The following is a 27,055-nucleotide window of genomic DNA, read 5'->3' on the forward strand; positions in this document are numbered from 1 at the left end:
TTGTTTCTTTGTTAGATATTTACAAGTTTGAATTTTGTATTAATTACAGATAGAGTTATTACCACTACATCCTGAAACGTCCTAATCTCGAAGCACGATCATTTTGAGTGAGGAACTCAAAGTACGAAACGAATTCATTTTTATTAAGCGATAAGATAGTTTTAAAAAATACATGATTTGATAATAAAACAAACAAACAATCCTTTTCTATACGCTACCGTTCCTGTTAATATTTACAAGTGTGTACTGGTACTTATCAAAATTGTTTTCCGCTCTCTGCAACCTACGAAATGAATGCCCAACCCCAGAAGAAAAGTAAAAACATGTGTTTCTCTCCGATATTTGCGAAACTCTACACGTAAGGGTCTCTTATGTTTTGAAATGATAGATTACAGAGTAATCATACAGTTGAAAGAACTTTCCATTCAGTATTGGGTTATTTTCAATTATTTATATGAATCTAACCATCACTATTATGACGTATCCATAACTTATAAATAGAGAGCGAATTTTGCGGCAACGTGATGTGAACCATAAATCCTAAGATTCACAGTACACTAACTACTCCAAGAACAAAATTTAGACAAAACAATATTCTTAGTACCAGTACCGTTACAACAAATTCATCATTCTTCGTGTGAAATCAAACACCATGTACGTTACATAAACATGATAATTTGACTAACGAAATACTTTACTTTTGAAATACGCGTCACTGGTTTGTTGCATTACACGACGGCTGTACATACATGCTTGCTGTTCCTAATTTTGATATTATATACCAGAGGGAAAACAGCTAGTCAACCTCACCCTCTGCAAACTCTTGGGCTATTCTTTCCAGACCAAATACTAGCATCTGACAGTCACTCTTAGAACTCTCCAAAATGTAGAGTGCGCTTTCTTTTTTGAAGGCAGTAGGACGCGAACCAAGAACCTCAGATGTTTAATCTGGCACCTTGCTAAGCGGACAACGCTCGAACGTCAAAACATTATTTGACAATTTAATTTATTTAAAAAAATATTTCACAATTTCTTAACTACCGTGAAATTTGAGGTATATGATAATTAAACTTACAATTATTAATGTACTAGGTTCCCTCTCTCTGTACACGAGCATAATCATTAAGGATTATCAAAACTTTATCATTTATGACAACGAAATTACACCTGTTATTTTAATTTCAACTAATTCTCCCTTTCTTCAAATTTTATTGAGTGAAAATTTTAAAGCACACCCCATACATTTCGTAGTCTTGTTTGATATCATCTTGACTGAAGTTAAGTATATTTTTATACAAAAAGACGTAAACAAAACAACGTTTCATTCACAATCCATTCTATCCGTCTCCAAGCTTTATTGTCATAACCTGTATCTTGTTCCACACCAGGTAAATAGTTTTAGGTTTTTCTTTCAATGTTATCATTTGACCTGAGTTCAAAAGCCTACTTACAGTCCCATATATATACACACACATACACAATGAAACAAGAACTCCAGTAACAGTTTATTATAGGCACGCAGGTTCCATAATTGTATATACAATGTGTTATATGGTCTTTCAGTTTCTATATCCTACGGAGCCCTAGTCAACACGTGTACATTCACGTTGATATAGTTGTTTGTGCTAAGAGTGGGTTCACCCAAGTAATCAGACGACGACGTATAAATTAATACAACACATTGGTTACTAGCAATTACATAACACCAGACTGACAAAAAGTTATGCATTTAGTGTCAATCTTCACAAAATCTGTAACTGCTTGCTATTAATGCTTACAATATTAGAATAACGAGCCAAGTGTATTATAATACAAACTTCTTTAATGAGCCACCGTGAACGTTACGTGGATTAATGTACGTTAGCAGTAAATCACTGAAAACGAATGACGTGGACTTCAAAAACGACTTAGCAGTGTTCGTCGTCTAATCTACGTCATGTGACACAGTCAAGTTTTTCTCTTTGCCATAACGAACGTAATAGTGGAAGTTAACGACCGCGAGGGCTGAAACTTTCTTCCACCGTTAAGACGGTTCGGATTTCGCTGATAATACAGGAAATGTGAAGATGGTATTAGCAGGGAAAGTAACAAAATGATTTCCTAACTGGAGTTACCAACAAGACCGTTCAGACACCACGACAAGATGGTTATTTTTATATTCGCGAGGAAGTTAATTACTGTTCTAAACGAATGTAACTCCACTGATTGAACTAAATAACACTGCAGCACAAGTTGTGTTGCTTGCAGTATTCAGGCACGTATATTAGACATTTAACGACTAGCGCCTGCCTTTATAGATACGCAACATAAATATCACATTTATTTTCTAACCGACAGCATGCTAGTACACCTACAACAACGAAAGTGACGTAGGTCATCAGCAAGTAACACAACAGTAGTTAGTTCTTACCTAAGAGATATTTTACCGAGACAGATCACACGGAAGCGACTAGAAATAATAAACTAAGTGCTTCCATGCTGACTTGGAATTTCAGATACCCACGCAAACACATTACTTTGCAAATTTCAGCCAAAATGGATTGCTGCCACATGGCTTGAAAGAATCCACACCATCATGCACAGACTTCTTCTTATAATACTATTAGCTAAGACATCGGCTCGACACGTTTTTGAAATGTTTGGACGATATAGAAGCAGAACGCACATTTGTTTTTGAATTGCGCGCAAAGCTACACGAGGGCTATCTGCGTTATCCGTCCCTAATTTAACAGTTTAAGACTAGAGGGAAGGCACCTAGTCATCACCACCATCGCCAACTCTTGGGCTACTCTTTTACCAACGAATAGTGGGACTGACCATAACATTATAACGCCCCCACGGCTGATAGGGCGAGTATGTTTGGTGTGAGGGGGATTCGAATCCGCGACCCTCGAGCCAAAACGTAAATTTCCAATCAGGAATTATTAACACAAACGTATACACAATACTGTAGCCTATTACTTAAAAGACCAACCATACTTTCTGTCCGAATATAACACGGATCCTATAACAGTTTATTTCAAGATGTATTCTTGTTTCTAATTATTAACACAGGGGTAAACATATACAGAAACCATTAAGTTTGTGTTCGAACTACAACAATGGCCATGTGATTATTACCAAGCCCCAGTGACGGTTATCGGTTAGTTAACGTACATCTGTCACCCATAAAAGTCCTTGAAGAGCTATTTAAAACAAAGCGTAAAAGATCTGACTTTTTCTCAAAATCTTAAAACTAGCGACGATAATGTACCCACAAAATCCTAGTTACATTCATAACACATCAGCTGCAATATAATTCCCCTCATTATTACAGTAATGCGATGAACAATTGTTTCTAAATATATTTAACGACCACAGTATTCTGAAACAAGACATTTAAATAAACTTTTATGGCCGTTTGGCAAATTATTATTCGTCGTTGTGAACATTTCCCGTTTAAACGAAGAAACAATATAAAATAGTATCATGTTGTACGTAGGTAGCAGTACGCCTCTCCAAGGAAACAGTAGTTATCTGAGTAAAATGGGACTATCTTAAGTATTTTACTGTTTCAGAGGTCTATAATAATCTAATGATTATTCAAAATTCGTACCTTACTTCAACGGCACAAATCACTACAATTGGCCAGATGGGTTAAAGCATTCGACTCGTAATATGAGGGTTGCGGGATCGAATTCTTGTCGCAACAAACATGCTCGCCCTTTCAGCCGTGGGGGCGTTACAATGTGACGGTCAATCCCACTATTCGTTGGTAAAAGAGCAGCCTAAGAGTTGGCGGTGGGTGGTGATGACTAGGTGCCTTCCCTCTTGTCTTCCACTGCTAAATTAGGGACGGCTAATGCAGATAGTCCTCGTGACTATCTAAAGGGAAGACAACTAGTCATCACCTCCTACCGCCAACTCCTGGGCTACTCGTTTACTAACGAATAGTCGGATTGACCATCACGTTATATCGCACTCGCGACTGAAAGGGCGAGCATGTTTCGTGTGACAGGAATTCGAACTCGCGACTCTCGGATTACAAGTCGAGTGCCTTAACCACCCGGCCATGCCGGGCCAATACGTAACTGGAAGATCGAAAATACACCTACGCACTCGCAACTATACAACTGATTACATATGATAACGCATGTATAATTTTACAGAACACGTTTATCTTTAATCAACTGTAAACACCAACAAAGTTCACATACCGATACTGGAACGATCACAAAAGTACAGAGGCTCTGTATAATTCAGAGTACATATTCTACTGTTTAATTTTCACATGCAGAACCTTAATTGTTACAGAACGATTTATAATGACGCAACTTCTGTAACTTTATTTTCACCCCAGTTACCCATCTTTTACTTATTTATTATGCCCCATTGCTCCTTAAGTACTGATTACGTATTAAGAGTAAACTTTTACGTGCGTTGTTTTTATGAGCGTGAAACTATTATTACACAAATTAAGAGATGTATGAAACGTAAATTAAACATAACATTTACTTAAACGTAAATTTCAATCGATACAACATTTGAAATTTCACAGATAATTTAATTACCCAACGGAAACATTTTGATTACAAACGTCTTAACTCGTGCTAGTATCGATACGCTAACACCCGAGTCACTGACAATAATAGTCGTACTACAAAGTTTTTTCTTTTAGAGAAACGACCAGATTTCGTGTTATGGATATAGGGCATTTCTGAAGACCTTTTGTATTCTTTCTATCGAATGTCCGTGTGGCATTTTATTTCGTTGAGTACGCGGAAAGACGTGCCTCGTTCTAGATGAAGGCCTACTGAATGCTGGCATGACATTTTCTAGAAATGAATCTATAGTTACCAGCCTCTTGATATAACCGATCCCGTTTTCAGTAAATTAAATAACTTTTAATTCTAGGGTTTTCCTGACGGACTGGGCCATACCAAACCCCGAGTGTCATGACGGTGAAAGTTTATGTTGTTACCAAAAAGATATGGAAAATAAATGGAACTGGACAGGTGAAGTTTAGATTAGATTTATCCACAGAGTCGGGAGTGTTACACAGCATATCCAAGAACACCCGAAAATCTCCCGGTGTTATGCGGAGCTAATGTAGGTGACACACGACACAACATAAAAAATAATAAAATTTGTAATAAGTCCTAACTGCGCTTTCCACGTACATATACATAGCATAGACTCACCAGTAATTTCTTTCCTTAAAACTGACAAACATTCTACCACACATGCTTCAATCGTGCCAGAAAAAAAAAGCCCAAAACAATCGCATCCTTCATATTAGTGAATAAGTGTTAAAAATATGAATTTCTGTTACCAGATGTTAAATATATTTTTTAAAGGAATTAGGCCTGGGTTGGTAATTATAAAAACTAAACAAAAAGTGGTTCGCAAGCCTGCAACATTAGGGAACCACCGTTATAACTGATTGAGTTCTGGGTGGTGTATTTTTTAAAGACAAGTATTGATAATGACACAAATTCAGCTGTCGTTTTACCCCGATATAACACACGTTCGATAATTTGAACGTTTTATTTCAAAGTGTAAAATAAAATATGCACCATTTCTATACGACGTTATTTAACTTACACTTTTAATCGCTATTCTGCAACTAATAACAACTCGATCATAACAGATTAGATCACACAATTACTGACCCTCAATATTCACTTAGTACAATAATCACCAAAATTTAGAAAAACCTCTACGTTAGTTATACTGTTATTCCGTTTGATGCGTTTAAACACACAACAACACATACTATAAAATTATTTGAGATAACTCAAATTATTGGTCGAAAAATAAAAACAACATGGCCACAAACTTTTATTTATTCACCACATACAATGAAATACTACTAACTAGATTCAATTTTATGTAACAGTACAGAGAAGTACGAGCGGAAACAAATAGGTTTTCTGAACTGGTGAAAAATAAAGGCGCTTTATACGACTGGAAAATGTAACGTTAAAAGAGATTCGCGAACATACCAATCTCCATAACGTAGCTGTTGTTTCTTCATTCATTATCTGTTCACCAAAACCTATTTTTATCCCTTCTCACCCCCCATCCCCCCGTCTGGAAAAGGTGGAGAATGGTGAATCTAATATAGCTACAGGGCACGCGACTTCGCTTCAGCTGGTCGACTCTCCATAAACGTTCACGTGGGTAATTCATAATATCAGTGATGTACATGTAAGCGTGCGTATATAATTACGCATATTTTAAATAGGTACACGTGGTCGGTTTATTTCATGTGATATTTTCTTAACATTCGCATTAATTATTGTTTACTGACATGCAATTTACTGTAATTGGTATAAGAAGCAGTTGATGGGTCTATGAACGACCTTGGGCCTCTTGTGTAAACGAACATGCAAATACAATGGGTACTACATCTCGAAAAGACAAAATGTTCATCAAAAGACAGCTTCTGTTTTAATAAAATCTATGACCTAATTTTGGAATCAAATAGTTTACTGAAAACAACAATGATCTTACAACGAGTATGCAACAATATTACTTGTGTTTTACGTAACACGTGACAATTATACTGGACTAGAATAAGTTTACTATGAAGACCCAACCTAGAGCAGAAGCACAGAGTACTTCTTACCATTATTAATAATTGAAACTACTTATAATTAATTGTAATTATTACTGTGGAATGTTAGCAGCTCCTCCTAGAAGTTAGTATGTAATACAAAATCTTTCAAAGTTCAATAAATAATCCTAAAACGTTTATTTATTCTTGGGACTAAGGATTTACACTAGCAAGAGCTAACACCTTCGCACTAGGACTGACAGGAAGTGACGTGTACCGCAGACAACATGTCACTTCCTGCAAAGTACAAGAACCGTTTATGGCAGCCGACATCTACGTAGCGTCGCGCCTTCACAAGACACCCGACTGACTCACTGGCCTTACCGTCAGTCGACGCCTAAGTACAGCCCTCAGTTTCTGAACAGACACACACACAGCCTACCACCAAAAGCCCTAACCATGTCACGCACCCAAATCACGCAACGACCCAGTCGATGAATACCAATTTACGCCTACGCGTATCCTTTTCACACATTTTATCACTGGTTTAACCACACTGATATCGAAAGCTCCAAAATTATTTAAGGAAAATACAAGAGAAATTTATGAACTCTATGTCATTTATAATTTTAACACATCCTGTGAAAAAAGTAACAAAAATTATAATCCAAGCGAAAGCAATAGTTAAAACAACAACAAAACCGTTAATGGTTTAGCACTCAAAAAACCAAACGTATTGCTACAACGATTATGAAAACCTAAGTCAGCCCAGCTGTGAAACCTCAATGGTAGGCCACTTCCTGTTTATACCACAAAGCTGAAAAAAAAAAAAAAAGACGAGCATGCGCGTTTCGGACTTAACAACTGCTGTCTACAAATCAAAACGTATATTTAATTTCGAAGTTAAACCCATTTCTATGTAAATCCTGACAAAATTCAGAATAGTGTTTCTGAAATAAAACTTTGAAAATCAGGAAAATAAATTCATTGAATGTCACCCATTTCCTGGTCTTATCCACTACTTATATTCTCTTTCGTTATGGCCGTGTTTTATGTTCTATGATTCCAAGATAGGTAAGACTTTATATAGTATTTTTATTAAAGGGAGTGAACCCAATCATATAGAAATAAAACCGAAAACAGTCCTACGGATATAAATATTCACGAAAATAATTCTGAACACCTTAAATTTTTCTCAGTTTTATATCCTTCAATTAGAGTACAACACATGAATAATTTTAACACGGAATTCTTGTTTTTATTCTCGAGAGTTTGATAATATACACTAAAACATTCTACATATAGATAAAACAACAATGTTGTCTTTCCATGAAATATCACGCGTTAAAGTTTAACCGACTGACGCAAAAAATGAGCTGTTAAGTTACCATATTTATCCAGTCAACAGGTTGGTTTTGTCTTTACAAATATCTGGTGATGATGAGTGAAAACCACTACTTGTGTAAGTTCCTAAGATATACTTTCTTCCACTAAATGCTTTAAACGCATTTCTATAATTCACTGTTTAATTTTACAGCTACCAAGTAACGTATAAATAAAGTTTATTTTTTACAGTTGAATGTTGATGTTATAATAATTTAAATTTTTAAATTTGTGGGAAAGTAAGCTATCAGTAGTTTTCTACAAATCTAAAAGGTGTTATAACAGCAGTAAAAACTAGGTGGTATATGTAATATATATAAAAGGAGTTACATATTACCAATTAGTAGTGAAAAGCATGTGTCAACAATTCCTGCTTTACGTGTACAGTACTATAGGTTTTAAAATGAACTACTATTTAATAAGGAATATTTTCTTTTTTACAAATATAACTTGTTTTATATTTGTTTCAATAATAAATATTTTAATTTTTTTTAACAATCATAGTTACAGGATTTCTCTTTTTATTACTGTGTCTATATAATTAACATAAGATTGTTGGGATACAATGTAAAGTTCCCTAGTCTAGCTAACAGACCACAGTAGCAGTTCCAAAGGTTGCCCTAAAAACTTCTTTGATAGATGTCTCCATTAAGAAAACCTTACTAAAGAATATATGGTTAACATATGTTGTTTGAATTTAAAAGTGACAACTGCAAACATTATTACACAGTCTATCATGACTGTGTATCTTTAAGATGCAGCTGATATGAGAATTTCCACTGAAGAAAATATTTATTTCAGCATAATTCTGTATGTCCATCAACAATAATGAACATGTTGTATGTAAATATTGTGCGTTAAAAACAGTTTATCCTGATAATTCTGGAGAAGTATGTGTCAAATTATACTCTTGGTTTTCTAGTTCTCAGTTTACTTACACTGTTTACACTATAATTAGCATAAAGTAGGGCAACTGTATATGTAAAAATAATGACATTACATATCAAAGACAGCTAATTTATTTATTTGTATTAATATAAAGAATTTCAACATGTCCTCCTTTAAAAGTTATTAATAAACAATGTTACTTCATAACAATGGAAGCTCAAAAATGCAACTTTACAATTTTTCATCAGTTCCTAATAACATTAAAAATCAAATATCCCATGTCAGTGGCAGATTTTTTTTTTTTTTGGAAGGGGGGCTGAAACTCCCTATTTCTTTTACAAATCTTTGGAAATATAGACAAGGAGAGAGACAACTACTGAGTTCCCTTAAGCCACTGGTATTATTGATCAGTAATTTCACTATCTTATGATAGCAATTACAGATTAATAAATGCTGGACCTCAGAAAATCCTGGATCCACCCCTGCAGGTGTAAGAAAAGGTAAAATTTTACACACTTCATATATAAACAAATTTAATTTTGTGTTTAGCAGACTATGACTTTGATAAAATAACTAATCACAAAGATATCAAATCTTATGATAACAAACCAGCCTGGCTGATAAACAGGAAGCAAACCTGCAAAGATGACAAGTAACACTCATGACAAAGTTATTTTTAACCATGGTAAGACATAATGGAGTTTGACAGAAAATGTATTCTGACATTATTGGCTATTGAGAGCTTTGGATAGATAATTCATCAGTTGTCTTTTAATGTCTATAAAGTGTGGTGCTTTAAAATAATCCATTGGTGTCAGAGAGAAAATTTTATTAAATTAAACTGCTGATTTTTATCATATGCATTAGGTTTAATATTTTCTAGAGTTTTGACATGTTTTAATGTTAACAGCTGCCTCATAGCCAGTAACTTATTCACAAGTTTCTTGGATGTGCAATTGTATGTATCAATGGAGAAAAATATGATATTAATTTCTGTACATGTTTGTCTGCAACACAGGAAATATCTTTGCCCTTTACCCTTTAATAAAGTTTTTTATCCTTTCTGTTGCTTCCTCATGTATTGTTTACAAGCATCAATGCCAATAAGTTTTTACTGTAGGTGTTTCAACATTCCTGGTGTTTGGCAGTATTCACACCACGATCATGATAAATTTTAATTTCAAAGTGAAATTGAAATTAGACTTAATTTCTGGAACAACAGCAACAGATGATATTTTTCAAATTAGAACATGAATCCTGTCCTGACCACAAGCATGTCACTAGTATCCTACAACTTGTTTTTATTCTCACAGTAGTGAAAACAGATAGTTACAGAGATGTGCAAATACAAAATTCACAGTTTTGTCATTTTACTTCCTTTTTAGAAAGATTTTTAGACAGATGAAATGTAAAAACAATGGAAATAAATTTTTACTTCATCTCTAACAGGAATGTTTCAGAATGCATTCCAGATCATCTATGTTTCAAAATTGTACAGGAGGTATGCCTCCATGTCTTCACTTCTTTAAACATTTGAATGGGAAGTTTTTTTTTCAAATTATGACAAATACCTTGGCTCAAACTGTGACTTTAACAATGTGAAGACTTCTACAACAATCTTATCAAAGGTAAATAAAAGCTCTACAAACATAAATTTGTACAGGTTTATGAAAATGCAGATAATGTCTATTACAAGCAAACAACAGCCCCTGTAGATAAGTCACTTCAAAATTCTGCAATGCTTTCCAACAGTGGCATAAAATTTTTAAATTTACTGTTTGAAACTCATGAGCTGTTTTGAGTTTCAGTAAAAAAATTGCTAATTTCATATAATCGAGTCCTTATTAAGGGTATGTAAAGGTTTATTATGAAAGGATCTATGGGTACACGTTCACTCCATCACAGAAGAATTCTTATTAATATAAATTTGAAGAAGCTTTTATGAGATGGCAAATTAGAAGTTTAAAATTCTATAGTAACTTTCTGCGACTAAACAAATATCTTCAGCATGGTGTTAGTAAAGTAAAAAAAGGGATACAAAATATGACAAAAATGAAGTCTTGGTAACCATACAACAGCCACCATCATCCTCTGATTCTACACACACTGAAGTATTTAGCATAAAAATGTTTTGTTTTACAATCCATATACAAGATCAAAACATGGAAACAGATTGAGTTACCACTGAAAATATTATGGTCAATATATTAACCCAATCATCCCAAGAAATGTAAAAAAAATAATATATTACTAATTAAACTGCTGTAAACAATACTCAAGTACAACTTATTTACAGACATCTTTAATTTCTGGCTTTCTTAAGTATATATACCCTGCTTTTACAGCCATACACATTTTTTTTCACTGGTTTTGCAGACGTAGTTTAAGGAAATTCATAACAAAATTAAAAATTGAAAGTCTTTTTTTCTTCCAAATTTTATATTCTTCAAGAAGTTGACAAATACATATCACGCTGCAGGCAATATATGTAACTTGTGTGATACAAAACATCTCATGAGGTTGAAACAGGAGGATAGTTTAATGGAATGGGAACTTTATGCTGCATGAAAAACAAGTATCTAATATTTTCATTTCTTTGTAATAAGTGTAACTATCAGCACCCTGATCACCTGTAAGCCTAAAAACACGGGCAGCGTACACTACTTATATACAAATATTAACACAGCACTGAAGCCTTGACTAATCCATACTCTAAATGGTGGAACCCATACTTTGTTTTATTTTAATTGAGAGATTAAAAAAAAAGTACAAGGAAAAAGCTACTTGTATGTGACACAACTACTTTGTTTAAATGACTACAGTTGTTTAGTACACAATTATTTTGACTCTCACTAAAATGTGTCTGACAGTGTGAAGAAAATACAAATGGTATTTGCCACTTATTTTAAATATACCTTCCCCCTACTAGAACACTAAATTTCCTATAATGTGCATGTTGTACATAACTCCACACAAAATAAATTAGGACACACAATTCAGGCATTAATTATGAACAAAAAAAAAAAAAAAACTTCAACTTTTAATGGAATACTTATAAAAGAAATAAATATATGAGACACTACTGTAACAATAATATCCATGAAAATGAGTAGTACCATTGGTAATACTAAACTTTACTATGTTACACAATAAATTTTACTTTAAAGTGAAAATTCCAACAAACCTAACAAGTTCAGGAATACGTACAATTTTAATTGACTATAAGTTTCAACTCACGTTTCATTCGTGACGAATCAAGGTAGAGAAGTTGTTGCTCGTCCTTCGTCCAGTCGCCCGCCTGTTGGACCAGAAGAACCGGGTTGTCATGGGCGTCCATGTGCCCTCTGCTTCCCTCGGTGGTCGCCCCCTTACCACTAAAAAGCACCATGCAAGATTAGAAGGCCATACATCAGTGTATCTGTCCACTAGATACGATAATAACCCCACAACATTAAGAAAAAAATCATATAACTTCCTTCAATAACTTTTAACGCCTTTTCACTGACACAAAATAATTTGTGCCACTAACCTCACAACTATTACCCCAAACCCTAGATGAACGTCTATGTATCGATCGATCCTACTCAAAACATCGTACAGGCTGTCTAGGTGGCTGGTGATCTCAGGCACAAAACTAGCTAAGGAAAACTACTGCAGGGTATTTCCTGACGTAAACACCTCCGGTAAAATAAATTCACCAGTAGCGTATTCTGTTTAAATAAATACAGCTATCTGAAATTTCCGAATTCGACTGGATCCTGCACCAACTTGCTACGTTGAGTGAACCTGAAAGAACAGCGATGTCGTCACCTAGGTTTCTATATCGTAATTTCTAAATACAGATGGAAGACAATACCTGTTTTATTCAGAATGACGTCGACAATAAATTCCTATCAGCCTTTGTAAAATATCTTACGATATTCCTTTTATGGGTTCAAGAAAATCAAAAGCGAGCTCTCCCGTATGGTTCACCAACTCTCACCCACAGCTGATCACAGCTGATGCTACCATTGCATTTCTAGCCGCCATGTAAACATGGACGTCGCCGTTTGCGTCTCAACTAACAGTCTGGGGTACACGTACAACGAGCGAGGTCGTACACTTGTTCGTCGTGAAAAATATTTTTCTCGTTGAAAACACTTCTTTAAAACAGTCCTAAAATCAAAAATTCATTGGAAGACACTCATTAACTTGAGAAAATGATAAAAACGCGGAAACTAGCGAGTTTTTTTTTACCGTTCTTCGACACAAGGACCTCAGTCGGAGCGAAGACTTGTCGAACTAGGATAGCTTACCCAGATTCAAACATACTAGGGGCGGAGCCTAGCGGCCGTGCTTCGTTGCGGTCCAGACAATCATTGAAACGCGTCTGCCTATTGGCTTCCCGCATTGCTGGCGACAGGTCAAAGGTAGCCAGCAATACATGCGTTACTAGAGGGCGCAACATGCAAATATTTCAATGAAACCTAGTGGAAGATATGAACTGCGCTGAGTGTAGCTTATTCCACCTGTGTACTTGCGAGATTCGGATGATAGACTTACCGACTTAGAATAGAACAGTTTTTAGACAAGAAATGGAAGTAAAACGTCTGGGCAAATTTCCGTGCTGTATGGTCCTCTTCTTAAAAAAAAAGATAGTTTTACTACACGAGTTGCTGTTTAGAATGTATTTGTGGTGACGTTTTAATGGGCATATTTTCAGGTAAGAAAGAATATATAAACCGTTTTTCTTACATAGCCAAGTTTCTACACTATACTTTTCTATAGGCTGTAAAACTAAAAAGGACAGGGTGTATATGTAGTATAAGATAACTGTTGTCGGTGAAAATTCGCAGGGCGTAATTTGCGATGGTGCTCTTTTAATAATTTTCCGATTTATGTGCAAGTCCATCTATCAAAGTTTACGAACCTTAGTGGCTGACTGGTATGTTTGTGAGCTTATAACGCTGAAAACTGGGTTTCGATACACATGGTGGATACAGTATAGATAGCCCATTGTGTGGTTTTGTGCTTAATGACAAATAACCCATGAAAGTTCATTTAATTTATACATTTTTGACCTAATCACGATTTGTCACATGACATTTAGCAAGCACGTGAATGTACAAAATGTAACATATATTTCTTATATTAAACGATAATAAGTAAAATAATTCAAATATTCATTTTGTTTATAATTGAACCTTCACAACAACCCTAAAATGACCACTACAGTCATCAAGTATTAATGAATACCACTATGAAGTGTGGATTTTTATCTCTAAGTTTGGAATTAATTGGTGGAACTACCATTGTATTTCAGTTGGAGTTATATATCTTACACAAAACATTTCAATTATTAGAAAACATATTTTTAATGGCGAAATCTTATCTGTATTTGTGTTTGAAATGTTTCAAAAATTGGGTTTACAGGTCATTTTATGTTGTATTTTGCATTCCTGGTTTCAAAATTACCATAAGAACCGATAGAGATAATACATACAGCGTCAATATGAACTCTTTACAGTTTAATATTCTTTCAATATATTAACAAAGAATTGGTTAGCTGACTTTTTGTAGTTTATCGTTACAATATTAGAAACAATATACAGAACATATATCAGTTAATGTCAATAAACACCCCTTATTGTTTATATTTTCTGGAGATGTTAAGTTAGTACAGAATTGTGTGTTTGTGTAACCTTATTCTGCCTTGTTCAAATGGTAACCTTATTTCTTTACGAGCGTGTGTACATTTGAATTTTAGGTTCTTGCTCAGAAAAAAAGTGCTACAAGCAATATAATCGTTATCAAACCTCACGGACTGGATCATCAAATGAGGATAAGGAGATTGTGTAGAATGTCTCAATGACTGAAAGGTTAAACCTATTCCATAACTAAGGTGATTGTGTAGAATGTCTCAATGACTGCAAGGTAAAACCTATTCCATAACTAAGGTGATTGTGTAGAATGTCTCAATGACTGCAAGGTTAAACCTATTCCATAACTAAGGTAATTGTGTAGAATGTCTCAATGACGGCAAGGTAAAACCTATTCCATAACTAAAGTGATTGTGTAGAATGTCTCAATGACTGCAAGGTTAAACCTATTCCATAACTAAGGTGATTGTGTAGAATGTCTCAATGACTGCAAGGTTAAACCTATTCCATAACTAAGGTGATTGTGTAGAATGTCTCAATGACTGCAAGGTTAAACCTATTCCATAACTAAAGTGATTGTGTAGAATGTCTCAATGACTGCAAGGTAAAACCTATTCCATAACTAAAGTGATTGTGTAGAATGTCTCAATGACTGCAAGGTTAAACCTATTCCATAACTAAGGTGATTGTGTAGAATGTCTCAATGACTGCAAGGTAAAACCTATTCCATAACTAAGGTGATTGTGTAGAATGTCTCAATGACTGCAAGGTAAAACCTATTCCATAACTAAGGTGATTGTGTAGAATGTCTCAATGACTGAAAGGTTAAATCTATTCCATAACTAAGGTGATTGTGTAGAATGTCTCAATGACTGCAAGGTTAAACCTATTCCATAACTCAGTTTCAACTAAACTAGTACAAAATATACCTTCAACCAAATGGTGTGATAAAAAAATGACAAACCAACTGACTTAACCAGGTTAAATAGGTTAAACCTATTCCATAACTCCGTTCCCACCAATCACCTCTAATACAAAAGACACCTTGAGTCAAATGGTGTGCTAGAGTATGACAAACCAATCAACTTATCCAGTAAGAGACACCAGTTCTAAGTAGACTTGCAAAACCTGGGTACAGGGTGACAGTATTAGTATTCTATAAACAAAACCTAACAAATAAACACTGCTGCCTGGAGGCTTTGATGGATGACAGATCCATTTCCCTGAATAGTTTCCCTTTTGCAATTCTCAGTATTATCTCTAAACCTACTCCCTTATGCATATAGTGATGTTGTCTCTGTATTTCATTTTTTTCTGTATAGTTTAATGAAGCTTAAAACTTCTCACAAATTATTCTTAAATACACATACAGTTAGGTGGGTATAAAGATAATTTTAAGAATAAGGACATGCCCTATTAATGACGGGTGGAAAGTACACTGAACCACCATATGAATGGAAAGACTTAACTGATAAGGTTTCAATATTTCTAGTATAGTACTATTGTTTTATTGTACAAGTTACATCATATGTGTTTTTGTTAAAAGATAAATCTATTTAATAATTATTTACAATTTAGAAAAATGGTTTCTATTTTGCCAAAATTTTTAATGTTATGAAATGTTCTACTTCCATCTTTTAAACCTTTATAAATCTGTACTTTAAATCAAAGAAACTTTTAATGTCTGTACATATACACAACTCCTTAAAGCACAAAAGGCAGAAAATCTCACTAATTAATATACAATGGAAAGTGAATTACTTTCAAGCAATTTAAATGTTTGAGATGTAGGATACAGTCAGTCTAGAAGTTGCAAGTTTCAATAAATTAAACTAAAACAACCTTACTTATATAATTTGATTGAAATATAAATCAATCATCTGTAATAACTGATATGCAAATAAAGGATTTTATATGAAAAGTGTGTGGTTTTAAGTAATTTTATCTCCAAATTTTTGATATAAAGATGACACAAAATAACTTTATTTTACTAGAGTGTAGGATAAAAAATGTTTTATAGTTTTAAATTTGTATTGCAAAATATTAAAAAAAAACCTTGCATTATGTAAATATTTATTATCTGTACTAACCAGAAGATTACAATTTGTTCCCATATTATCCACAACTTAAAGTGAACTGGGTAGTTTATCACAAAAGATCCACTTGTGGAGGCATATGATATCAATATAATGTTATTCAGTCCTTACAAATAATTGAATGCACCAGTTGTGAAGATATTTAAAAGTGATACCTTTTATGTCCAGGGGCTCATCTGAGGTGTCACAACTTGAACCCCATTTTAAAAAAAAAACTACTAGTTGGCTATAAATAAGTTTCACTGTTTGCTTTTATTGGTATGCTTAATAGGTTAATGTTGTTTAATGAAATGGTACTTTTGGCTCTTTTTGTAGTTGGGTTGTGCAGTGTATGGGAGAATATCTTCTCATAATATGTTCATAGACCTAAGTATGCCGTTGCTTTCTAGATAAATTTCTGAAACCATACATCTTGTTGAAATTGCAATAACTTTATTTACTGAGATACTCTCTCACCTGAAATTTCTCTTAAAGTCTTGCTGTCCTGACTGACACTTGATGTTAATGATTTAATGAGAATGGAATATATCTTAAGTGAATGCAATAATACTTGTCAAATTCATATATTTTGATTTAACCCTCAGTCTGTAAGTTGAGTTGTTTCCCAACCACATCTTTCCTTGTTGTTGTTTTCTTAAATTCTGAATTGTTTTGACTTCCTTACGTTGTCTGGAATCTGAACTGCCCACCACACCACGTTCAGCTTTGTACTGTTTCTCAGAGGAAATAAAATGCATTTTTCAATCCAGAATCCCATATAAAACATGCAAAACAAGACCAATTCCTCAGCTCTATAAATGCCACTTAATTCATGACTCTTCAGTCAACAGAGTTGGCCTTGGAAGGCTTAACAAAAGTTACTTGGTGCTATAATGTGATAAAGCACAGTACTTGCCCGAGACTTTTCACTCTTTGTAACTATTATGTGTTTTATGGTATTAACTTTTTTGAAAACAGATAAATCTTAACTGCATATAAGGGTACATGTTTTTACATACAGGTACATACAGAGTGATAAATACTAAAGTACAAAAAGTGTTGAAACACAACTGGGTGTGAGCTTGATGTTGATTGATCTTTGAACTAGAATATTTTGATTGATTAGGTTTGTATGTACAGCCGTTTTCTTATTTTGCCTGAAATATTACAATCTTTCCAGAACCGTGGTATGAAGGATAGAAAATTCTACTGGGTTTGTTTGCTAAACTATTCCATATAAAAAAGATATATATAGTGTTCTATTAGCAAATGAAGATAAGAAATTGTTACTTTATGTGGATGAAAGAGTTTTAATGAAACTAAATATGCTGTATCAACCTTTAAGCAGTGAAGGGAGAGTTCTGTATGAAAATTATGTTACTGAACTATCAAAATATCATAGAGAATTGTAAATACTTTCATTTTGCCATCAAACAGTTGTGGTTTGGTACAAGTGCTGTTCAGTGATATGTGCTGATCATTAATGAAATAAAAATTAGTCTTGCCCTATATTTCTCTGCATGAAAAGAACATATTTAAGAGAAGCAACAAGCCAAAGACAGTGCTACTTGTGCTGTCACTCCCATGATTCATTGTTACTATGTAACCCAAAATGATTTATTCTTGATGTAGAATTGAAAATTTCAGATCCTTCGCCTTTATATCATGTAAAAAAATAAACTTAAATAGAAATATTCCCACCCATAATGTCTGATGCAATGAATAATTTAATATACACAAGTAAGCAGAAAACAGTTCATTTGCTGCAGCCAAAAATAGATAGACAAACAACATAACAAGCCTGGTCAATCTACATTACAAAAGAAGGACCTGAAGGATGAGGAATTAGATTATATATATGATCTTTTATGACTAATGGTCACTTTCAAAATATTGATAACCAACAGTATTCTCATAGTTAGCTAAGTTTAAAGCAAGAAACAGTCCATCATTAGTGGCCATACAAGACTTCAAGATCATATTTTGCAATTGTTTTACATCTGCTTGGAACGAAATATGGTGTTTAGCCTTTTTTTTCTATTTGATGTTAAAACATGGTGCCTGTTTACTGTACTGATAAAATGACAAGTTGTTAATTTCACCTTCTTACACTTGTTTTATAAATGCCACTTTCAGCATAATGAAATAACTATATTGGCTTTCAGTGACAAAATTCTCATTTTTGGACTCTGACTTTATACAAGCCAGAGAAATCTCTGCATTTAGTTACAAAATCTGTGGATTCTACAGACTTCCCCCATTAACCTCAATCTCTAGTTGATGAAAATGATCTGATACACTATTTTCCTGAAGAACATAAGGTTTTTTTTGTAAAGCAAATGACAATGGAAGAAGAAACTTGTGAGGAAGAGGGTAAGTTCTCATTTCTTTGGTCTCTAAATACTGTTTAGCAAGGTACATTACAAATAAATTTAACATACAGTTAACTGTAGTAACTGCAATGAGCTTGAAGTTTGGGTAAGATGATGAAATATTGAATCTATAAATAAGATAATATTATGACAGTTTTAAACATCATTTTATAAATAATAGTTTGAAATTTAAGAAAAGCCAAAACAACATCTGAAACTTTTCAGTGTATTATAATAAAGGTAAATAAAAAGCAGATTTTTCTAATGCTTGCTGGTATTTCGTGGGCTATCAAAACTATTACATGATAGCCATTTGTGTCTGACCAGTGAAATGACTACAACCATTTTGATTGGTCAAATACTCAATCCTACCATGTTGTCCGAAGTTGGATGTGCTGTATTTACTAGTAAGACTATCTTTTATCTTACCAATCAACTAGATACATACATAATGTTGTATGTATGAAATATTGTTACATATACAACATTACACACACACAATTAATTTTGAGTTAGAGGTATAGAAAGAAATTCAATTATAAAAATGTTTACTGGCATTATTTTGAATTGTGTTTCATTATTCATAAAATGATGTTGCAATATTATGTCCTCTTATTAAATCAAAAGTCCAAACTTACGACAATTTGAAATGATATACAACCGAGGACAGCAGCGAGAATTAGCTCCAACATCCAGTCATGATCTGCAAAAAAAAAAAAAATAATTTTGCAAAAACTGAATGGCTAGGCTCTTCATGGGATCTAAATTCTATTGTCTCAATCAGGACATGGTATTAAAAGTCATTCTTTAATAACAAGGTTTACATTTGACAAAGAGCAGAACCATTTTAATCTATAAGTTTAAAATTCACTCAATATACAGTGAATTATTATAAATATTTGAGTTAACATTTTTCACTGATATATTCTACAAAATTAATATTTACTATTACATTTTTGAAGAGATTATTAACATCACAGTTAATAAAAAAATAATCTAGAAAATTAACCACTTTATCTATAATAATGTGGTTTACATATTTTATACTGATGTTTACAAAAACATATGCAAAAGTTAATGTGTGTGTGTGTGTATATATATTTATTTATTTATTATAACCATAAATTTTTAAGCCTTAAACAAAATGCATTAAAATTGAATAAAATATGCTGGATATTTTAAAAAAGAACCTAGGATACAAGTTACAATGTAGGTTGGGATTTGCTGTTTTTAATGCAGTCCTTCCTCGTGATTTTTACTTATTTGGCTTCGCTAGGATGTAATTATTTAATTTCACTATATATACAGTTAGATATAATATACTGAAATAGCTAGGAATATATTTCTCTCATTTTTCACTATATACAAAACTATATTCACAGTTCACAACAATAAATTACAATGTGCCTGAAACATGTTTCAAGTCTATTGTGTTTTATATGCATATATGTATAGTATTTAATATTCACATAAAAGCATAGGGAAAAAACCAACAAATACAGGTGTGTACCATTGTTATAGTGATAAAAAGTGGGTTTCAAATTTTTAATATACACCAATGTAACAAAATGTATCTATCTATGTAGGTCAATACCTAAATAATATTAAGTCATATACAGTATAATTCATGTCCTCATGCAATAAAAACTTTAGTAACAGAATTTTTCAACACATGCTTTGGGTAACTGCTGCCTAAAAAAACTTTTGAAGCAAACTATTGGTATAGCAATAATAGTTTTGTATCAGAACAACAAAAACCCAAAAGAAGCAACTTAGTTGCAAGATATCAATCAACCTTCCTACATATCCATACCATACTTAAACTGTCAACAAAAAGGACATGTATCAACTAGCCTATTAGACTTAGTATTTCTATTCCAGTGGTACGCTAAATATATTTTTATCGTGATAGGAATTGATTAGGGTAGATATAAAAGGTTCCATTCTATCATTGCATATATTCAAAAACCCAAAGAATATAAAGGTTGAGTAGGTTATATTAAAATGATGTTTGAGATCCACAATATTGTTATAGTCCATGTTGCCAAGTTCAGTCCTCCTCTAGCTTCCATTTCAAAGTAAGAAAATTTTGTGTCTCAAAAACTGTTACTACATAGTCTTCCCAAAATAATAATTCTTTGGTGGTATCATACTATCTATGTAAAACCATTGCCAAAATGCAATTCTGATAAGATGTATGCCATTCAGTTGCAACTTTATACCTGTTGTGATTATGTCACATGAACTGCCTGTTTGCACATTCAAATTTGTTGTGGTACACTATCTCTTGTGTGTGTATACACAAACACACATTAACACAAATTGCACAGCCAAACTCCCTCCTAGGTGACAACAGGAGAAAATTATCAATACTCAAGTCTTGGTTTAGGTGGTGCTTCCACCATTAGCATAAATAATATAAAAACAAATATACCCATGGTAACAAAACAACTACATTAATATAATAATATAAAAACATACACCTGTGGTAATAAAACAACCATACTAATATACTGACTAATTTTTATTTGGAGCCCAATGAAAGTAGTCAAAGGTCATTCATGCACCTAAATTTACTTTTAAATGTTAATTATGTGCACATTAACATGCAGGATTTGTTTTCATGACACTCTTGCCACCATTTGATTAATTTAATACATGTTTAAGTTCTAAGACATTTATTTTCCAACACTTGTTCAACCTAACAGCTGTGACTTATGTTCTAAAATTTAAAATGGTAGATACTGTACCAAGGTATTTAATGAAGTAATACATTACACTCATCTCTTATTCTGATTAAATTCATAGGATATATTACAGGTGAAATAGTTTTAATTATGTTCTGTTAAATTTCAATGTTATTACCGAAATATTACATTCATGATGTTAAAAAAAACATGTAGGTTCAAGAATGAGAAATGAAATAACAACCCTATAACCCAAGCACTTTCTAAAGGTGGACCTTTCTTCTTCAGGTGCAAACTGGGAGTGGCAGTGTAATTGAACAAGTGATATATAGAAAAGGAGTTTAGTGACATCATGAAGGCCATCCAGTTTTCCCAGGAAATATTTATTTCTCTATGTATTATTGTAACTATCTCATTTCCGGTACATTGTAACTGATGGTGAAAGCATATGCGAAAAGTTGTTGGGGATATTTTAATTTAGAAACAGCTAAATATGTATAGATTTAAAACTAGGTTTAAGTGTTTAAGTAAAATAAAGGTGACACCTATAAACTGATTGAAGAAGATATGTTATACTAAACAATTTAAAAAAACAGGTATGAAAAATTACCTTTCACAAACAGTAAGTTTTACGAAATTCAGCTTTCATATTACATGAAAAATAAGCACAGAATAAAATTATTTTTCTGCAAAAGATGAAACCAATGAACAGAAATAATTGAATCCAGGATCTAGATTAATTGAACAGTGTTTGGATTAGCAATAGAATAAGCTTCTTTTATTTATCTATGTGTTTTAGATTTGAATCCTATTTCAGTGCCAATGAGAGTAACAACGTTAAATGGAATGACCTGGTTAGTTAAAGTCTTGAGCAAAAGAAAGATCTTTTTCAGTGTTGATAGAAGATTTATGGTTGCTGATACATTCTCTAAAAGTTGTGTATGTCCTATATACTGGTGACTGCACTTTTTACACTGTATAAATGGTGTTTTTTTTTTTGTTTCACAAGTAGTTTCTTTAGATATTTGAAAGTTTCTTTGATTATGTTTCTCAGAAAATGAGTCAGTGGTTTTTATAAACTTGCAGGTTTAACAATGGGCTTTATTGTATGGATGACAATCATTTTTAGATGGGATGTAATTCACTTTTGTGTAAGCAAGGATGTCTTTTAGAGTTGTTTTTTTGGAAGGAGACAGCAGGAACTTCAAGAAGTATATGTTTAAGACGATTGTTGAGTCGTAGGAGTTGAAAACGTTTTTACAGAATTTGTGAAATGTTTCCAAGTTTAAGCTGATAGGTAATAATAGGAATTCTATTTGAAAGTTTCAAATTACTCTGTGCTTATTATTGCTAGCCTTTTAAATTTGTTTGTTGGTTTCGGTATCTTTATATCCTCTTTGTAACATGGTTTGTTTTAGATCCTTAGTGTATTTTCTGAGCACATTTCCTTTATTCTAAGAACTTAAATGTAGGTAATGTTGCATTAAGTGCAAGAGAGATGACACTTTTATAGTAAAGGTATTGTGATCTGTCTGTCTGTCTAGGTTTTTTTTGTATGAAAGCTTACTCTGTTCCCCCTCTTAATTGGTGGTGTTATTTTATTAGTTGTGTCACTATCATCAATCAATATTTTAAAATACATTAGCATCTAACCCTTTCTACTTGAATCATAAATATCAAAAACTATGAGTTTAGTGAAAACATTACATAACATAATCCATGAATACTAAAGATCACTTTGACCTGAAATGATATCCACTCATCCTAATGTGTTTGAGCGACTCATTAACTTCCCTTTCAAATCCTGTTAGATGATGTATTCCACTAATCCCAACGGTACCTAATTCAGTAAATCGACTCTCTTGTCAGATCAAATAAGAGAAAATTCACTGTCACTTTTATCAACCAAACACACTTAAGAGTATGTTCTTATATTATTTTTGGTGATAATGGTACAATGCAATCTCTAATTCACAGTCTGGCAATGCTAGCTACTAGAAATCACAAAATTAATGCAATAATTAAGTCAACACTATAAGAATCAGTTATTATCACAATGAATTACCTTACCAGAATGCTGAAAAAAAAAAAAAAGTCTAATGAGATGTTTGTCACAAATGTGAAGACCTACTGTTAACTTACCACTTCATTTATAAGTAGTTCCCCAAACACTTATTGCTGTATAGTAATTTACTAAATAATTAATGATTATATAAATTATATAGTAATACATATTTTTTTAAAATCCAAATGTATGCTTTTAAGTATTTTTATTCTATAAATATGTTAAATTAAATATAATAGGTTTGTTTTAAAATGTGCCTATCAATACTAAAATAAGAATTAATATAGACTGATGTTATTATTTTATATTTATATTTGATGATATTCGTACATACCATGATTATATGTATATTGGTGTTTGATGAATGGCCTCATTGGGACTGGATATAGGAAATATTGTGTAGTCAATGCATTAATATAGACTTTGCTTTCACTTTCAAGTTCTTAGAATTATAATACAAGACAAGTTTTGGCTTGTTTTTAAATACTGCTTAGTTTAGTATTTTTTAATAGTTCCAGAACTATAAATAGCTAATACTTCATATTGATACATTCAAAATTATTGCAAATTCTGGGTAATGAATTACTCAATGTACAAAACTATTTCATTTTATTTAATGAATGCATGTGACTCTTACTGGTGAACAATGCAGACAACCGACAAACACATAAGGCTGGTTCGTTAACTTATGTTTTTTCAATGTTAAAGAGTTGGAACAAAATCTTCAGAAATTATATTAGGCTCTCGATTAATAAAAAAAAAAAAAACCGTGAGAGTTGTATAATATGCAATGCTAAATATTAATGTGCGCCTGTTTCAAATCAAGTATAGACAGAACAATTAACTGAACCAGCTGGGTGAAGATAATATTTTATTTGCTTTTTCTACTTAACCCAAGATGTCGAAAATATGCGTGCTCATAAAGCCAATTGAATCGGCTTTATGGGTGCAGCGCCATCTATTCCAGATTACTCGAAATAGCGAGTTACTAAGAGAAATGTAGTTCCTAAATTACTGATTTTTACAGAAAATGCGTATCATATTATCTAAACTGTGTGTTTCTGAAGTTTGCATAAAATTACTGGAGGGTTATCCGAATTAGCCACCCCTACTTTTGAAGTGATATAGCACAGGGAAGGCAGCTAATAAACATCACCCTCCGCCAACGCTCGGACTATTTTTGTGAAACCGAACAATGGAATTTGACCGTCACTTTTGCAATACACCCACGACCTCAAAATGTGACGTGTGATCTTTTGAATGTAACAGGGCGTGACATACGTAACCTCAGATCCACAATTCAACGCGCTAGCATCTAGGGTGAGTTCGGCCTCAAATAACATTAAATAAATGATTGTGTTTATACAAATTATTTATTAGTTGCCGTATTACAAACGTAAACAAACGAGGAAAGTATACTGCAGAAATTTTAATCAACCGAGAAGGATAAAATTATAAGTACTTTCCTCAAAATTTAAAATGTCCCCCTAAATTAGGAAACAATTAGGGCAAATGTTAAAAGTTCAACACTGTGACTGACATAAACCTGTTGTCTCACGTTAGTTACCATGTGTCTGGAGATGCGAGTGGTGACAATACCTTCAATCTGGTAACTTAGGGTATTTTATAGGAAAAGAGTAAATATACATTGGGGGCAAATCTCAGCCCATAAATTTTCAATCACATTGATATCAGGTGATTGACCTGACCTTTCCATAACATACATCAATTCTCTTATTTCTAAGATCTCTTTTAACGACTCCACAGCTGCAGAGAAACTTGTTTGATCACTTTGCAAGTTAATGTGAATAAGAATATCTATGGAACTACAGCTCGTGCACAACAGATTTCATGAGAAAATTTAACTAAAAACATGTACGGAATTTACGAAAACCAGCGTTAAAATTAGGATTTGAGATTACATTTAAACGGATATCGTCCAGTGCGTTCTCAAAGTAGTTTTACATATTTTTCTCTTAACTAATAAAAGATATAAAATATTAACATTTTCAGGGGAACACTTTTTGCCCGCCCCTCCATATCATCCTTACCTACTCATTTCCCTGAAATACAATTTTGTTTTCCCTTGAAACTTTATCAGTCTGCTACTCACATTTAATTTCACTTTCTCTCTTATTTAAAATACAAACTTTTAAACTGCTGTAGACAGCGTTTCATTTTTTTCGGATTATTACCTTAGGAATATAACATCAAGTCTGGAAGTAGCTATCTCCATTTACTCAAGTATTGTACCAACCCTACACGGTACAGATTCTACTTTTAATTGTAATTATATATTAATTGGATGGAAAACATTATATGCACGAAAAAATCACATCCACACTGATATCAAAGACGTGTGAAACTTCACTTATTCCCTTTAGCTGGTACTTTTATGCCCGTTAGTAAAAATTATATATTTTTAAAGCAGAATATCAGTCTTAGCATGCTAAAAACTACGATGGTTTTGTTGTTTACACTCCGCCATTTCACGTTCCACTTTACAAGTCGCTATTGTATTGGATCTGATTATTCTTAGGGCTGTCTCTATTAACAATACTGTATTAACACTTTACTGACAGGTATATAGAAACAGAGAATAAATTCATGAATCATTCTAAAGTTATGTCTACAAAGAAACAGATCTAAGAGCTTCATCTGAAGTCATTATCATGTCAACAAAGAAATTTCTACTTTGAAACTTTACAACTTACACAATAACCCTATATAATCAATCCTAATAATTCTGGATTCTAAAATTATTTCGTGTTCAGTTAGTTCTATTTGTAAACAAAAATTAGCTCAAGAAAGGATTGCCAGCACTTGTCCGAACTCTGAACAAAGAGTACGATCATCCTCATTAAATTGTACCCATGGTCTCAAAGAGCGGAGCTCGATTTTGCCAGAAATGGTCGCGAATGAGAATTCTGGGAATTACATCACAGGCTGCAGAACATAAGGCTACCCCCCGTTGTCCACTGATAGTGAACGGATCAAAAATAAATGATAATTTGAAGTTAAGGATAAACGATTATTGGTTCATTTGTTAAGTTAATTAACATTTTACATCACTGGTTTTTAAAAATAATTATATAGGATTTATTTGAACGGTTTCTATTGCTGGTTAAATCAGACCACTATTACTGATTTCTATCTTTATCTAGTTGTTATTTAACCTTGGGATTCCGATACATTAATTTTGTTTTTTGTGAAGTCATTTAATGGACTGATATGAAATGCTCTACAATTCAATGTAAATAATGTTCAACTGCTTCTTATGTAATATTAGCTGAAGGTAAATTGTTCCCAAACCTTTCTGCATCATATGCTACAAACTACAGAGTAATAGCAGTTTTATTGTTTCGAAGTCTTCAAGATACTTCTGAAAAGCGCGAATTATCTTTATAT

General features: G+C 33.0%; 1 long non-coding RNA gene and 1 pseudogene across 3 annotated transcripts in view; one reads left to right on the forward strand and one right to left on the reverse strand.

Moving 5' to 3' along the window:
• The window catches only part of LOC143233234 (dual specificity tyrosine-phosphorylation-regulated kinase 1B-like), a 101,117-nt pseudogene that overhangs the window by 40,583 nt on the left and 33,479 nt on the right, over positions 1-27,055 (reverse strand). The window contains exons 3-4 of the transcript XR_013018045.1: positions 19,534-19,598; positions 12,047-12,183 (exon numbers count right to left, since the gene is read on the reverse strand). The product of XR_013018045.1 is annotated as a dual specificity tyrosine-phosphorylation-regulated kinase 1B-like (transcript). The remainder of the gene's footprint in view (positions 1-12,046; positions 12,184-19,533; positions 19,599-27,055) is intronic.
• On the forward strand, positions 13,264-22,138 carry LOC143233235 (uncharacterized). 2 transcript variants are annotated; one of them, XR_013018047.1, is made up of 3 exons: positions 13,264-13,511; positions 18,689-18,896; positions 21,799-22,138. It is a non-coding gene; the product is annotated as an uncharacterized LOC143233235 (long non-coding RNA). The 2 variants fall into 2 exon arrangements; XR_013018046.1 differs by having other exon boundaries at positions 13,265-13,511; positions 21,871-22,138.

This window comes from Tachypleus tridentatus, chromosome 12 (assembly GCF_004210375.1).
Source record: "Tachypleus tridentatus isolate NWPU-2018 chromosome 12, ASM421037v1, whole genome shotgun sequence".
In the NCBI taxonomy this organism is placed as follows: Eukaryota; Metazoa; Arthropoda; class Merostomata; order Xiphosura; family Limulidae; genus Tachypleus; species Tachypleus tridentatus.